This window comes from Onychomys torridus, chromosome 15 (genome assembly GCF_903995425.1).
Source record: "Onychomys torridus chromosome 15, mOncTor1.1, whole genome shotgun sequence".
Lineage (NCBI taxonomy): Eukaryota > Metazoa > Chordata > Mammalia > Rodentia > Cricetidae > Onychomys > Onychomys torridus.
The window spans coordinates 59,467,932-59,482,293 of record NC_050457.1 but is presented as its reverse complement, the minus strand read 5'-3'; the positions used below and the strand labels follow the sequence as shown (position 1 = coordinate 59,482,293).

Below are 14,362 nucleotides of genomic sequence, written 5' to 3'. Positions count from 1 at the left end.
CCTAAAGTGGTTGATAGAACATAATTCTATCATGCACAGTTTTTCATTTTAATTTATTTCCCCTGAGGTTTAAATTTCCTTTCAGTTGGTAACAAGGATGTCAAATCTTTACAGCAAACACATTTTAAAATGTGTTAAAAGGAATGCTTAGTATATTAGCCTTCAGAAAGCTTAGGTTAACATAAATTCTACTCATACATTAATAAAAAGAGAAAAATCTCTTCAACTAAATATCGTGATGGTTAAAATTCATAATATTCTTCTCAGCACATTTTGTAACAACATTTTACTTTTCTTTTGTGGAGGAATAGGAGTTGGACAATTATTAAACTTCACTGTTTGGATTGTGAAAGGATTTCTAGACAGACCCAGAAATGATTCTTGATCTTGCTAGTATTTATCTCAGCAGCACAGCATGTGGAACAACTGGTTTATAGCCAGACATCTGGCAACAGCCATCAATCTATTTTATTCCAACCTCAAGTAATCTGATACAGCTTTTAGAAAGGGAAAGCTTTCTATTGTTTTTAAACTGAGAAATGAATATATAGCACAAAATTGTAATATTCATTTGACCTTAACATAAAATATCCCTTTCCAAGACTGATAGAAAAATCTTTTTCCCCCTGAAATTTGTAATTCTTTAAATGTGTAACAATCTCTTTTGAATATGTCCTAAAATGCAGGTTGATACCTAAAGCTACTTTAGTCATCTTTTATGCTTGGAATTGTTTTTGAGAAAAGGGGTCAGGTTACTTACAAGGCTGTAAGGTAAATCTTGACTGTTGAGTCCAGTTTTTGAGTTAACAGTAAATGGAAAATCCTAGCCACATTAACTTAATTGTTGATGGGACAAAATTTACTTACAAACCATTGGTTGGATGTCTTCCTCAAATACTTCACCTCAGATCACAAGTGTGGGGTAATATGTGATGTGAATGTCCTTCTGTACTCTGTGAAAATGTGTTGCTATGATTGATTGATAAATAAAATGCTCACTGGCCAATATCAAGGCAGGAAGGGTAGTAAAGGCAAGATAAGCAGAGAGGAGAATTCTGGGAAGTAAAAGCCTGAGTCAGAAGATGCTGTGAGCCACCACCATGAGAAGCAAGATATAAAGTACCAGTAAGCCATGACACACCTAGCAACTTATAGATTTATAGAAATGGGTTATTTTAAGATGTAAGATCTAGCTAGCAAGAAGCCTGAGCCATTAGGTCATACAGTTTATAAGTAATATAAGTCTCTGTGTGTTTTCTTGGGTCTGAGTGCCTGCAGGCTTGGGTAGGACTGGAGAAAACTTCAGCTACATATATGAGTGGTGATGTTGGGAAGATCTGGAAAGAGATGGGGGAAAATAAGCCATTCTCAAAATATATTGTATACATTTTCAATTAAAATTTCAAAAAAGGAAAATGTGATATATATATTTTTTTCATTTTGGAACATGAATACTGACTAACCTAAATCAGTGTTTCCAGATAGGTTAACTCTTTTCCTTTTTTTTTTTTTTTCTTTTGGAGCTGAGGATCGAACCCAGGGCCTTGTGCTTTCTAGGCAAGCGCTCTACCACTGAGCTAAATCCCCAACCCAAGGTTAACTCTTAATAGGCTCCAAAATAAACATTCTCTTATTGCATTTGAGGTGGGAACTGTGTTTTTCAATCCCATATTAGAAAAACAGAAAGTGAAGTACAGAAAGAACTGATAATGATGCAGTAGCATGCCCATGTCTTTGCCTTTCAGTAGAATACCATTAAAGTGATTTTGTTATTTAACTAAAAGCGAGGACAAGGAAACAGAGAGACAGAGACAGAGACAGAGAGAGATAGAATATTAAAGCAGCAATGATTGTCCCTTTATACTTAGTATAACATGTAAAGGGCAATACATTACAGCAACTGAGGATGTTGGTCTTGAGTTAAGGCAGCCCTGAGAGCACACAGAGTTATGTCATTAATTAGTTCCATTCCATTGAAAAACTCCTCATCATCTCAGCCCTGCTCTATCCAATGAGGATAATAAGGGAGTTTGCAAAGTGTGCAGAATCCCATCTGACCCAGAACAAAGCTCCTGTGCATGTTAAATGTCTCCCGTTTTATTTAAATTATGAAGCTTATACAGTGAACATGGCCACAGTTATGAACCAAAAAAAGCCATAACAATATATTTTAAATTTTTTCTGAGTAACTATTTTATCACAGAATGATATCTTATTCCAGGTATTACAGAACTGTAGACAGCCTGGAAGGCAAAATGTTATAAGGGCTTAATTTAAAGTCATTGCAGCCAAGCAAATTAACATATTTTAATAACTTCCTACATCATAGTAATAAGCCTGAGGCAGTTCCAGCATGTGTAGGCTGAGGAGAGGAGACAGTACTAAAGGAAAGTAGATAAAGTGTAAACAAATTCAAAGATCATAGCAGTTAATGGAATAAGGAGAATGTGATTATACCTCCAAATGCAAGGGCAAACTGTGACATAATTTAGGAAAATTGGATGCTTAACAACTGCATTGTAGTAATATTGAAGTTCAGATATTATTCCAAGATTTTTTCCTCCTCTAGCAGTAATCCATACAACTCATTAAAGGATGTTGCTATCTTCATAACATCATGGGAGAAAAAGCTGACATTATTTTTCCACTTTAAGAAAAACCAAGTACCTAAAACCTGACAGCAATCACCATGTAAAAAGAACAACAAATCTAAGTTCAACTAGGAAGCCATTTCACTAATATAGAGGATTAACACCTACACACACAGTAGTGTGCTTACATAAGCCATGGATGTGACTCTGAGTGCATCGAACATGTTAGCTATTAGGGCCACCCAGGGGATCAACAAAGGTTCCTTCATTCTAAGATTACAAAAACTGATGTCTCTCAAATTTTCCAGTGACTCTTAATATTCATCATTTTTAACTATTCCCCTTAAATGTGGTCCTGTCCATGAATATTTCTAATTAATTTCTAACAAAGAATTAATTATTTAAGAAAATGAAAACTTAAGTAAAAATGGGCTTCAAAACCATATCCACAACTATTAGTGTTTTTATTTAAGATCATATAGTACACCTTAAAATTACCTACAATCTGGAGACTATACAGAAATAACATCTAAGTTTACATTATCTTTTTTAAAGCTTGGCATGAGCTACTCATGTTTTTCCTTAATGAAACTAAAGTGAGGGCTTGCTCTCCGTATATTAGAACAAGTTAGTAATTGCCAGAATCATGCTTTATGTTTTAGCAATTTAATTTGTGTGTAATTGTAATACAATGAGTATCATCCTATTACACAACATGGCTTCAGATTATAAACATGCTCTTAGCCTCTACAAGGTCCTTGAGTGTAAGTTTAGAGAAAATAACAAACTAGTTTTTATTTCTTTGCTACAAATTAGAATCTCAATTTGGATGTTTCACAGCAGGCCAGAACACATCAGACATTTCTTGTTTTCTTTCTTCTTTCTTTTCATTGTTATTTATTTTTTTGCCAGAAATATTTCTGGAATACATATTTCGTAAGAAGAAAAATTAAACTCCTACTTAATTTGACTTAATCTTTCCTGGCTTATAAATGTCTACTATTTTCATTGCTGTAGTTGAGGTTCAGAGTTCAATTACTTAAATTACAGTGTTGATTCCCTGCGGTGTCTGCCTTTTAAATAAAACAATTTAACCAAGAAACAGCATTGTGAGTGATTACATTTATCTCAGCATGCATTCTACTTCTCTCTGGTTTAGATAATTTGAGATGTAACAAAGACCCAGGGCTTCTATGAATTCTACACACTGTACTGTTTAACATCAGTATCCAAGTCTGACCTCACAGATTCTTCCAGTCTCTAGATTTGATGCATAATACACAAGTTCTATGCAAAGCAGAGGACATACTTGTAGATATTTGTATAGGATGTTCTTTCAAGTTGACAGGCAAATGTGAAACTGCTTCTAGGTTTAGAATGAAAGGAATCAAATGATGAGAATAACATTTATGCAAAGTCAGAAGACACGAGATCAAAAAATATTTTCTGTATTACTCATATTCAAATTTCTCAAAACTGGTTCAGTAACATTTAATGTTATTATTCCTCTGAAATTTATTTCCCTCACTCTCAATGTTATTATTCTTCTTTACCCCGAAATGTTGCTTCTTTCATTGTATAAAATGATACTAATCAGTAAATCTGGTTCCTCACCTGTATCCATAGTTTTGAGGTTGGTATCATTTGTGAAGTGTTTACATTGGTTTTCATTACTTACATATTTATCACCAATATTTTACAATATTGTTCTGCTACAGACAGGGTATGTGACCAGAATATTGGACTTACTGCCTTTTTCCCTCACAAAAGGTGAGTGGAATGTCAGTATGCCCCGGCACTTTGCTTTTGCACAAAAGTGAGAGGATGAGTCTTGATCCTATGTCTTCTGTACTGTCCTGCTCCTGAGAGCCTCCCTCTCCCTGTCTTTGGAATGTATAGTACATATTATGAGATATAGAGTGGCTGCTGCATGCCATGAAATAACAAAATGGGAAATGTGAGACCAGCAAGGATTTTGTACATCAACAAAGCCAGATTCTTATGCTAGGTAAATGATATGATGAATTAAATAAAGTACCACTTACAGCATGAATAAAGTGGTGCCAGCTAGAGTAAAAGCTAAACTGTCTTTCCTTTGAAAAGTTGTGACTAGAAGTTTTGCACAGGTGGTATGTATAATTTAAAACTCCTGTATAGTTTTATTCTAGTTTCATCTCTGTCGGTGTGATTGTAGCATATATCTTAAAATATCTTATTAATAAAATCAAACCTGAGCCAGTTATTGGGGTGAATGCTGAAAGATCAGAGAAGCAGAACAAGCCACAGCTTCCTCACCTCGCCAGTTCCTCAGCTTGTCTGTTTCCTCAGACTGCAAGCTTCTGTGTCCTTATCCCAATGGCTCTCAGCTGAACTGCTGTTCTAAAGCCTATATGCTTAACTAGCCAAATGCTTAACTAACTTAGTTACTGGTCCTCACGCCTTAATATATCTTTCTACTTTCTGCCATTACTCCCTGGGATTAAAGGCTGGATTTCTGGGATTAAAGGCGTGTGTCACCATGCCTGGATGTTTTTAATGTGGCCTTGAACTCAGAGATCCAGAGGGATTTCTGCTTGTGGAATGCTAGGATTAAAGGCGTGTGCTACCACTGCCTATCTCCATGTTTAATATGGTGGCCATCCTGGTCTCTGATCCAATATAAGTTTATTTCTGGAAACACACAATATTTTGGGGGACACAATACCACCACAGTGTGATAGAACACCCGACAGAAAGTAACTTAAGGTAGAAAGGAGTGTATTTAAATTCACAGTTCCAGGTTACAATGTCATTAAGGTATGAACTTCAAGCAACTGGTCACATCACATTAACAGTCAAGAGCAAATATAAAACATGAATGCACACTTATTTCTTGCTTGTTTTTGCTCAACTTCCTTTCTCCATTCTTAAATAGTTCAGAACACTCTTCCTAGATACAGTGTTACACACACACACACACACACACACACACACACACACACACACACGCACACACACACACAAACACACCTATTTGGCTTTCCTATATCAGTTAACATAAGAATGAGGCCCTATGGATAGTCAGACAATCACTATTGAGACTTTCCTCCCAAATGATTTTAACTTGTGTAAAGTTGATAAATCTAACCACCACAAACTTAAAGATATTCTTCTTCAAATAACTTATATATTTAACTTCTCACCCCAAATAGAATGTAATTCCTCTGGTATCCTTTCTCTCTGTCTCCCAAATATCTCAACAACTTTGTCATTGTTAGCCAATTTTGTATTTCTCTACATTTTATCTCATATATATGTATTCCTAAACATGTGATTCAGAAATAATGGTTTATACCTTTATATTTATAACACACAATATACATTTCCCAGGTCTTTATTCTAATTACCTGTATCTTCCATTATTAAAATGCACCACTTCATCTCATAAACTGGAATAATAAGTCAGTTATGAATGTGCCTGAATGTATCAAATTCCACAGTTAATTTAGGCTGTTCTAGTCATAACTGATTAGCAATGTTTTCCATCATGTTCCTTCTTTGTGCTGAAATTCTGAGAACCTACATTCTGAACAATGTGGAGGTTATATCCTCAACTTTATGAGACAATCTCAGGTTGTTCCTACAAGAACATGGAAAAGAAGGGCTGAATAAGGGGGTAAAAGGAGCGCAGGGTAGAGGAAAGGATACTATAAGGAGATGTAACTAACAACTAATCAAGATGCTGTTGTCCTGGAAACTTCATCACTGTTGTCTAGCTGTCAGAGTCTGGAAGTTGTTATGCATGCTACTAGAAGAAAAACATGGTTCAATAGTCTACAGATCCTAGGGAAGAACCCACTTTTATTATTTTGACAAGTTGACATGATATTAAAATGACTCCTAATGACTTATTATTAAATGGAATATCTGAATCACACTATTTCTCCCTAAGACCCAGGGATCATTGTGGAAGGAGGGAAGAAAGTTGTAAGAGCCAAACATTGAAATAAGGAAACAGTATTTTCTAGATACAATAGGGAAAATGCACACAAATGTAGTGGTACAATTCACAACACCTGAACAAGCTCAAGCTAGAAAAAGCCCAGCATCAGGCAGGGAGGTAGAAGTAAAATCTCATAAGTATAAAAGAGGTACTGGCAATTACTAGTTTCTCAGAAGAGAATTAATTTTCTTAAGGATGTGGTCTCTGGTAAGTTGACCATGCTCCAAGATGATGCCCAGACACCGATGAGTCCATGGGTAACACAAACTAGACTCAATAGGTTTTTAAAAATGATGTCACAAAGTCTGATTGATAGCAAAGTGGGGCAGATCTGGGAGGTTTTCAAAGGTGACTATGATCAAAATACATTATATGAAATTCTCAGTGAACTAATATTAAAAGGAACATATCAAAGCCTCTATTGTCCCATCTTCAGTAATATTTGTTCTAATCAGACTTCTAAAAATTCATTTATTAATAGCAAGTGGCAATGCTAAACTACACTCAGGCTTTAAATTTAATTTTCTTAATTATGAATATTATATCATTAGAAATTTTCTTATAAATAACATGCTAATAAAAAAAAGTACTGAGTATGCTTGGGCATCATCATTTTATAAAAGCTCCTGTAATTCTATTATGATGTATCATCAAAGCCAACATAAAGAAAGTACCACTTGAATTTGTCACACCAGGGAACAGTAACCTGGGCATGCACTTTTTAATTTAGTTTTTTATTATTGTCCCTCTAATTGGGTGATTATGGAAATCTCCACTGCTTCTGTTTCACAGCTTAGGCTGTGCAGGTCCTTCTGCTGGGGAGTCATCTTCCATAGAAAAGTAAAGACTGGGTTCTCAAAAGGAAACACACACAATGAAGCAAATAGGTGAACCTTACAGGAAATTCCAGGGCACCTGAGCAGAATAACAACAATATACCCCAGAGGGAACTAGTAATAATTCAGTGAGCAGAAGCAGAATTCTAATCAGTTTTCAAGTTAGACATTTTCTCTATCAACCTTCTAAACTAGTGGCCTGTATTTGATTCTAAGCAATATGTTGAACAATCTCATTTAGGAGTACAAAGATTCTCCACCTAATACTAAATGGGAAGATGACTTCAGGCTGGAAAAAAAGTACCTGCCAAAGTATTTAATTTGAGGTATAAGAGTCTCTCATTAGGTACTACACAGGAAAGAAGATGAGAAATTTAAAACCATTTATTGATATTTTAAAATCCACTCATATAAATATAGAGAGGACTACTGACTTAAGAAAAAGCAATGGGTGTTAATTGACCACATGCCTTGGTAAGTCTACACCATGGAGCATTTGCTAAAATAAGATAATGAAATAATAGAATCTCTTAATGGGAGGAAACTGTCTAAATCAATTTAGTTTCATTGTTGTTTGTAACATATTTAGGATTTATTTGCCTTGGGGTGTCATAGTTTGTTGTGAGATAATCTAAAATGAACCAGTAAGGAAATGCACTGTAGTTCTAAAGGAGGTGGAAAGTGTGAACATAAATAAAGAGCCTCAGAGGCTATATATATTTAACTTAAAAAATGAAATGATTAAGAGTGTGCATTAGCAGTTTCCAAAGAGTTTCATTCACATTTTTGTAAAGTATGAAGTAAATACAAGCATCTTTTAATCATATTTATAATGTTATAAAATATCGTTCATGCACAGATCCTATTTATAAAATAGACTGTACTCAGCTCCCATGGTGGCATGAATGTTCCTTGTGTCTGTGAGTGTCACTCTCCTAGAATGAAGCATGTGGTCATGTCTTTATTTGCTCTGATCCAGCACTGATGTGTTTATATACAATGTCATCTAGCTATCTTTCCTTTTCACTTTTTTTATTTTTTTATACTTTTTTTTATTTTTAATCAACATTTATTTTTTTCTGTGAATATATACTGTGCTATGTATGTGTATATATGTATGTATGTATTGTTCTATATGTTGGTACTTTAAAAATGAATATTAGGTCAAAGCACAGATAGTAAAGACTGTTGAATAGCCAGTCCTAAGCAGGATAACTTTAACACCCATTCTACAGTTCACAGAGAATTGCATGAAATGGGTGGAAAGGCTGAAAATAAGAGCTGAAAGAATGAGAGTATGGGGCTGGAGAGATGGCTCAGAGGTTAAGCGCACTGGCTGCTCTTCCAGAGGTCCTGAGTTCAATTCCCAGCATCCAGATAGTGGCTCACAACCATCTATAATGAGATCCGGTGCCCTCTTCTGGCAGGCGGGCATACATGCAGGCAGAACACTGTACACAAAACAAACAAACAAACAATAAATAAATAAACTTCTAACAAAGAACTAAAAAATAAAGAGTGAGGTGTATGAAATGCTGACTTGGGGCATGTCATGGCTATTGCACCCAAGATCATCTCAGCTGTGATCATTGACATGAGAGCTTCCTTGAAGGACAGTGAGTGTCTTGTGCTGGAATGAAGGAAGGACTTAGGACTTCCCACACCTGTCTGTATAAAGAAACTCTTTCTTGAGATCCTGCAGCTCCTATAAACAAACAACTGGATGGAAACTCACTGGGGAAACCACATCTGGAAAGGGTTAGTATGGAAAATAGAAGGGTACTAATAAGAGTGTGGAACAGATGCATGTGGGCAGACAGGGAGCTCAGAGTGAATATGACCAAAATACATATTTCACAAGTGATACTGAAATCCACTGTTCTGGATAACTAATACATGCCATCATAATATCAGAATGAAAATTTACAAAAGGAAAAAAGCTATGTAAAAATTAAAACTGTTATGTAGTAGATAAAATGTAATCATAAGCTATATATATATATGTATATATATATATATATATATATATATACACCTCATCATTCAATGAGTCCCTCATTCAATTAGGATAAATTAGAAAGATGCTTAATTATGCCAAAGCTATAAATTGGTCTTTCGACACATAGTAGACAACAAAATATAATTTTGGAAACAGGGAAACACCTCAATTGCCAATGTGCTTTCACACAAGCATGAGGAACTGAGTTCAATTTCTAGTCATGAAATAATAAAGCTAGACAAAAATGTATATGATGGTAACTTTTTAACTGAGGACTTGGAGACAGGCAGACCCCTGAGTCTTGTGAGAAGAACCTAACTCTAATTCGTGCACTGTAAGTTAGTGACAAATATTGATTCAAAAATCTCTGTGAGCATCTTGTACGGAGGAGGGACACCCAAGGTTTTCCTCTGAGTGCCACAGGCCCATTCACCTGCACAGAGACATGTAGCTACACATATATGAATTCACAAACACATGTACACATGTATACATAAACATAACACTGTATTTAAGAATCAATAAATCTAGATCACATGTTAAACATTCTGTTCAGAAATAGGATGGAAACTTTGAGATTTCATACCATGTATGTTACAAGAAAAAAGGAAAGTAGATGAGAAAAGTGGTTCTTAATAGAATTTTTCTCCTTTGAGGAGTTGGTAAAATGTGACACTAGAGATATATGATGTGTGAGGATTCAGGATAAATTATGCAAATCAACACTGGAAGCAGGAAGAAAAAGAGCCAGGCAAGCACATATCCATGTAGGAGTATTGAAAACTCAGTTGTAAGCAAGTCACCCATCAGCTCATGATTAAATACCAACTGCCTGGACTCTACTTCTCCTTCTACAACAGTGAATCAGCTGCTTCTGTCTTCATCAGATCTCTGTTCTTTCACTTTTTTCTTAGATGTCCCCTGCACTGGTCTCATCCAGCATTGTCTCTGTAAACCGTCTCATTTCCTTACATCACACCCCTTTTACCTTTCTTTATAAAAACACTCTCATTACAGTACAAGCATTCCAACATACCATTATTTATTATTATTATTATTATTATTATTATTATTATTATTATTACTTTGCCTAGACTTCAGGGTTTTTGTTTAGTTTTGTGAATCTTTAACATCTGCTTCTGCTTTGGTCACCCCTAGCCCCCGACACTTGGTTATTTGACTGTTTTGACTTGTGTAAAACAATGGTTATAATTTAAGGCTTGGTAAATGTCCTCGTCAGTTTATGGGATTTTTGAGTTACTTACCTCAATGCATATTTTGTCCTTTATTCTTGCTGTCATTGTATTATAGTTTCTCCTGTTCTATATCTACAATTTCCCAGTTAACTCCTTATGCTGATACAATCAAATACTTTTAGATTAACTAATTGTGAAAAATGTGATGGCCAATCACTGGCCCCTTTTGAATCACATGAGAGTTGTTTTTTCCCTTAAGAAAACTTAAGGGATACTTTTTCAAATGGCTGCTAGGACATTTAACAATTGTCAACACCTTTTTGAGTCATTGTAATGATTTATACCCTCCCTCTTCTGCATCCTGACATCTTGGAGGTTGAGCATGTTATGATTTACATCTCAGTCAATTTCCTCTTCCCAAATCTATGCACATTTGACTTCCTTGTATAAATCACACTAGATTGTATTTTGTATCTTGTTATTATCTACTGCCTTTTGTAATGACTTCTAAAATCACCTGACAAATTTAATCCTCTATTGTAAGTTCTAACTCATGAGACAACTTCACTTCAGAGCCTTTGGAAACTCAAATTTACCAAGTCATTCATCAAGTAAGACAAATAAAGTATAGTAATAAAAGACATTAGTCAATGAGGAAATAAGTTATAATAAAAAAACTCTGCTCAGTACCTTTGTGTATCCTTGAGAATTAAGACTGTATTCTACATATTTATTCCTATGAGTATATGCACATGTCTTTGTAGTTGCAGTGTTGGATTCAAGGTGTCTTCTACAGTCCTTCTGCACACTATTTTTTTTTTTTTTTTGAGTCGTTTCTCATTAAACCTGGAATAAACAGGTTTAGCTACTCTGGTTGGCCAGTGCATCTCCACAAGTCACCTGTCTCAATCTACTCAGCACTGGAGGTGCAGATACACAACAATATGCCCTACTTTTATGTGGATTCTAAAGATCTGAGTTTAGACATTCATGTTTACACAGTATGCTCTCTTAAGATTAGGCATCTCCTTAAAACTTCCATAACATTTTTAGAGCATTTCATGAATTAAAGAATAAGCATGAATCTTATTTGGGAGAAAAACAAGAATCTTCTTCATCATTTACATGATTGTTTGAAACTAGAGGAATACACAGGAACATCAGTTTTCATGTTATACAGGGTTTCTTTTTCTTCTTTTAAAGTGAACTAAAAAATTATAAGCCCTTGAAAGAGAAGAAAAAGCACATAAATCATCACATACCCATTATTTTGAATTCAGCACAAATTATACAATGCAGTTTGAAATCATAGGTTTACATATCCGCTGATTAAAAGCACACTGATTCTGAATATTTTAAAGATTATAATTTTCTAACAGAAAATATGCAAATATTTATTATAAAACTGATTACAGAGCTCAATTTGCAAAATACTGCTTTCTGGAGATTTTTTTTTTCCAGAAACATTCATTAGTGATTTTTAACAAATCTTCTGTGGAAAGATAAAAGCTTACAATTTTCTCTCTAACTTTTAACCTCTTAAACTTGTTCCAAATAGTAAAAAAAAAAGTAAATAAATGTAAAAAGATATAATAACATGATTACTTAGCTTGCAACCATGCTCATGAAATTACAGTTATTTTATTCTAGAAACAGTGTCTACAGATTGTGATGGCATTTATGGACTATTATCATTTTGGCATGGAACCTGCACATGTCCAGCAGACTCCAGCCCACTGAGGTCCTTCATGTCGGTCTGCTCATTTGCAGTCTGTATGCTTTCACCTTTTCACCTCTGCACCCTCCCTTTTCCCACTCCGCATTACCACTACCTCTCCCTTTTGTCTCACACATTTTCCTTGACGATAAAGCTATGTGTTTTATTCTATTGGCGGCTTGTCCTGGGGATAATTGTAAAATCTGTCTTTTTCCAATTATGAGAGGTGTTCTATAAATTCTTTGGGGTATATTCGTTTTGAGCAGTGCGCACATAATTCTCATTAATGTTGCCCATTTGAAAGTGATCTATTGCTTTCCCTTTTAACTGACTCCAGCCTTTCCCTAATGCAGATTTCTTTGTATTCTTCTTATTCCCTACTTACCTAAATGCAGTCTCCCACAATTGTTTTCCATGTAAGCCATTTATCAAGTTAAAAACTAAACTAATGAAGGACCAACTACTTTTTTAAAAGGAGGAATATTATTCTGTTGTAGATGCTATAGGGATATTACATAAAATATAATATCAGAGCATAGTCATTTAAGAAAAAGTTAATGAAGACTGAAATAAGCCTAATTTACAAATGACTTGCAAAGAGTACTCAATGGAATAACAACTTGTATGTACTTCTGACATCAAAGCTATATATGTCTTAGTCATTGTTCTATTACTATGAATAGACATAATAATCAAGGCAACTCTTATAGAGGAAAGCATATAACTGGGGAGTTGCCTATGATTTCAGAGGCTTAGTCTATTATTATTACACCAGGCAGCATGGAGGTAGGAATGGCAGCATGGTGCTGGAGAAGCAGCTAAGCGCTACATCTTGATTTGTAGGTAGAGAGGGACTGGGCCTGGCATGGGCTTTTGGCAATTCAAGTCCACCAAAGTGATAGAATTCTTACAAAATGGCTATACATTCTTTTTTTTTTCTACCTCTCTTCCTCCCAGAGTTCCTTTCTGGAAGTGTTGACTATCCCCTCTGCCTAGCTATTGGCCTTTCATCTCTTTATTAAACCAATCAGAAGGTGCCTTGGCAGAAACACATCTTCACAGTATACACAAAGATTATCCCACAACAATCCACTGAACATTGATATCTCTCAATATCAATGATTTTAATTCAGCAATAAAATGACAGATACTAACAGAATGGATGTGAAAACAGGATCTACCCTTCAGCTTCATCTCTTCATCCAAGAAACAATCCTGACATCAAGCATAGATATTACATATGGGCTAAAAGATGAACCTAAGAAGCAATCTGGTGTATTAATTTTAATATCTGACAAAATAGACTTAATCAGAATAGACAGAAAAGTACACTACATACTCATCAAAGGAAACATTCACAAAGATGACATTGCAATCCTTAATATCTACAATAAATGCAAGGGTACCCAAGTTCATAAAAGAAACATTGTGCAAGGTATCCCACCATAGATAATAGACCCCCTAAAACTAGTTCACGTATCAGAGATAGATCCTGATCCTACTGCCAGGGGTCCCCTTAAGCAGATAAAGCTACATAACTGTCTCACTTATGCAGAGGGCCTAGTCCAGTCCCATGGTGGCTCCACAGATGTTGGTCTAAAATTCATAAGTTCCCACTAGTTTGGTGTGGTTGTCTCTGTAGGTTTTTCCAGCATGATCTTGATGCCCCTTGCTCCCCTTGCTCACAGAATCCCTCTTCTCTCTCTTCTGCTGAACTCCTAGAACTCTGCCTGTTGCTTGGCTGTGGATCTCTGTATCTACTTCCATCAATTACTGGATGAAGGCTCTATGATGAGAGTTAGGGTATTCACCAATCTGATTACTGGGGTAAGCCTGTTCAGGCACCCTCTCCAATATTGCTAGTAGTCTCAGCTGTGGTCATCCTTGTGGATTCCTGGGACCTTCCCTACCACCTGGTTTATCCCCACCCCCATGATGTCTCCCTCTATCATGGTATTTCTTTCATTGCTCTCCCACTCTGCCCCTTTTCCAGCTCGACCATCCCATTTCCTTATCCTCTCATCTCCTACAATCTATTGCG

General features: G+C 35.5%; 1 non-coding gene across 1 annotated transcript; it reads right to left on the bottom strand.

Moving 5' to 3' along the window:
* Positions 1 to 1,516: 1,516 nt before the first annotated feature.
* Trnas-aga lies at positions 1,517 to 1,589 on the bottom strand. The gene has a single exon. It is a non-coding gene; the product is annotated as a tRNA-Ser (tRNA).
* Between the last annotated feature and the right edge of the window lie 12,773 nt (positions 1,590 to 14,362).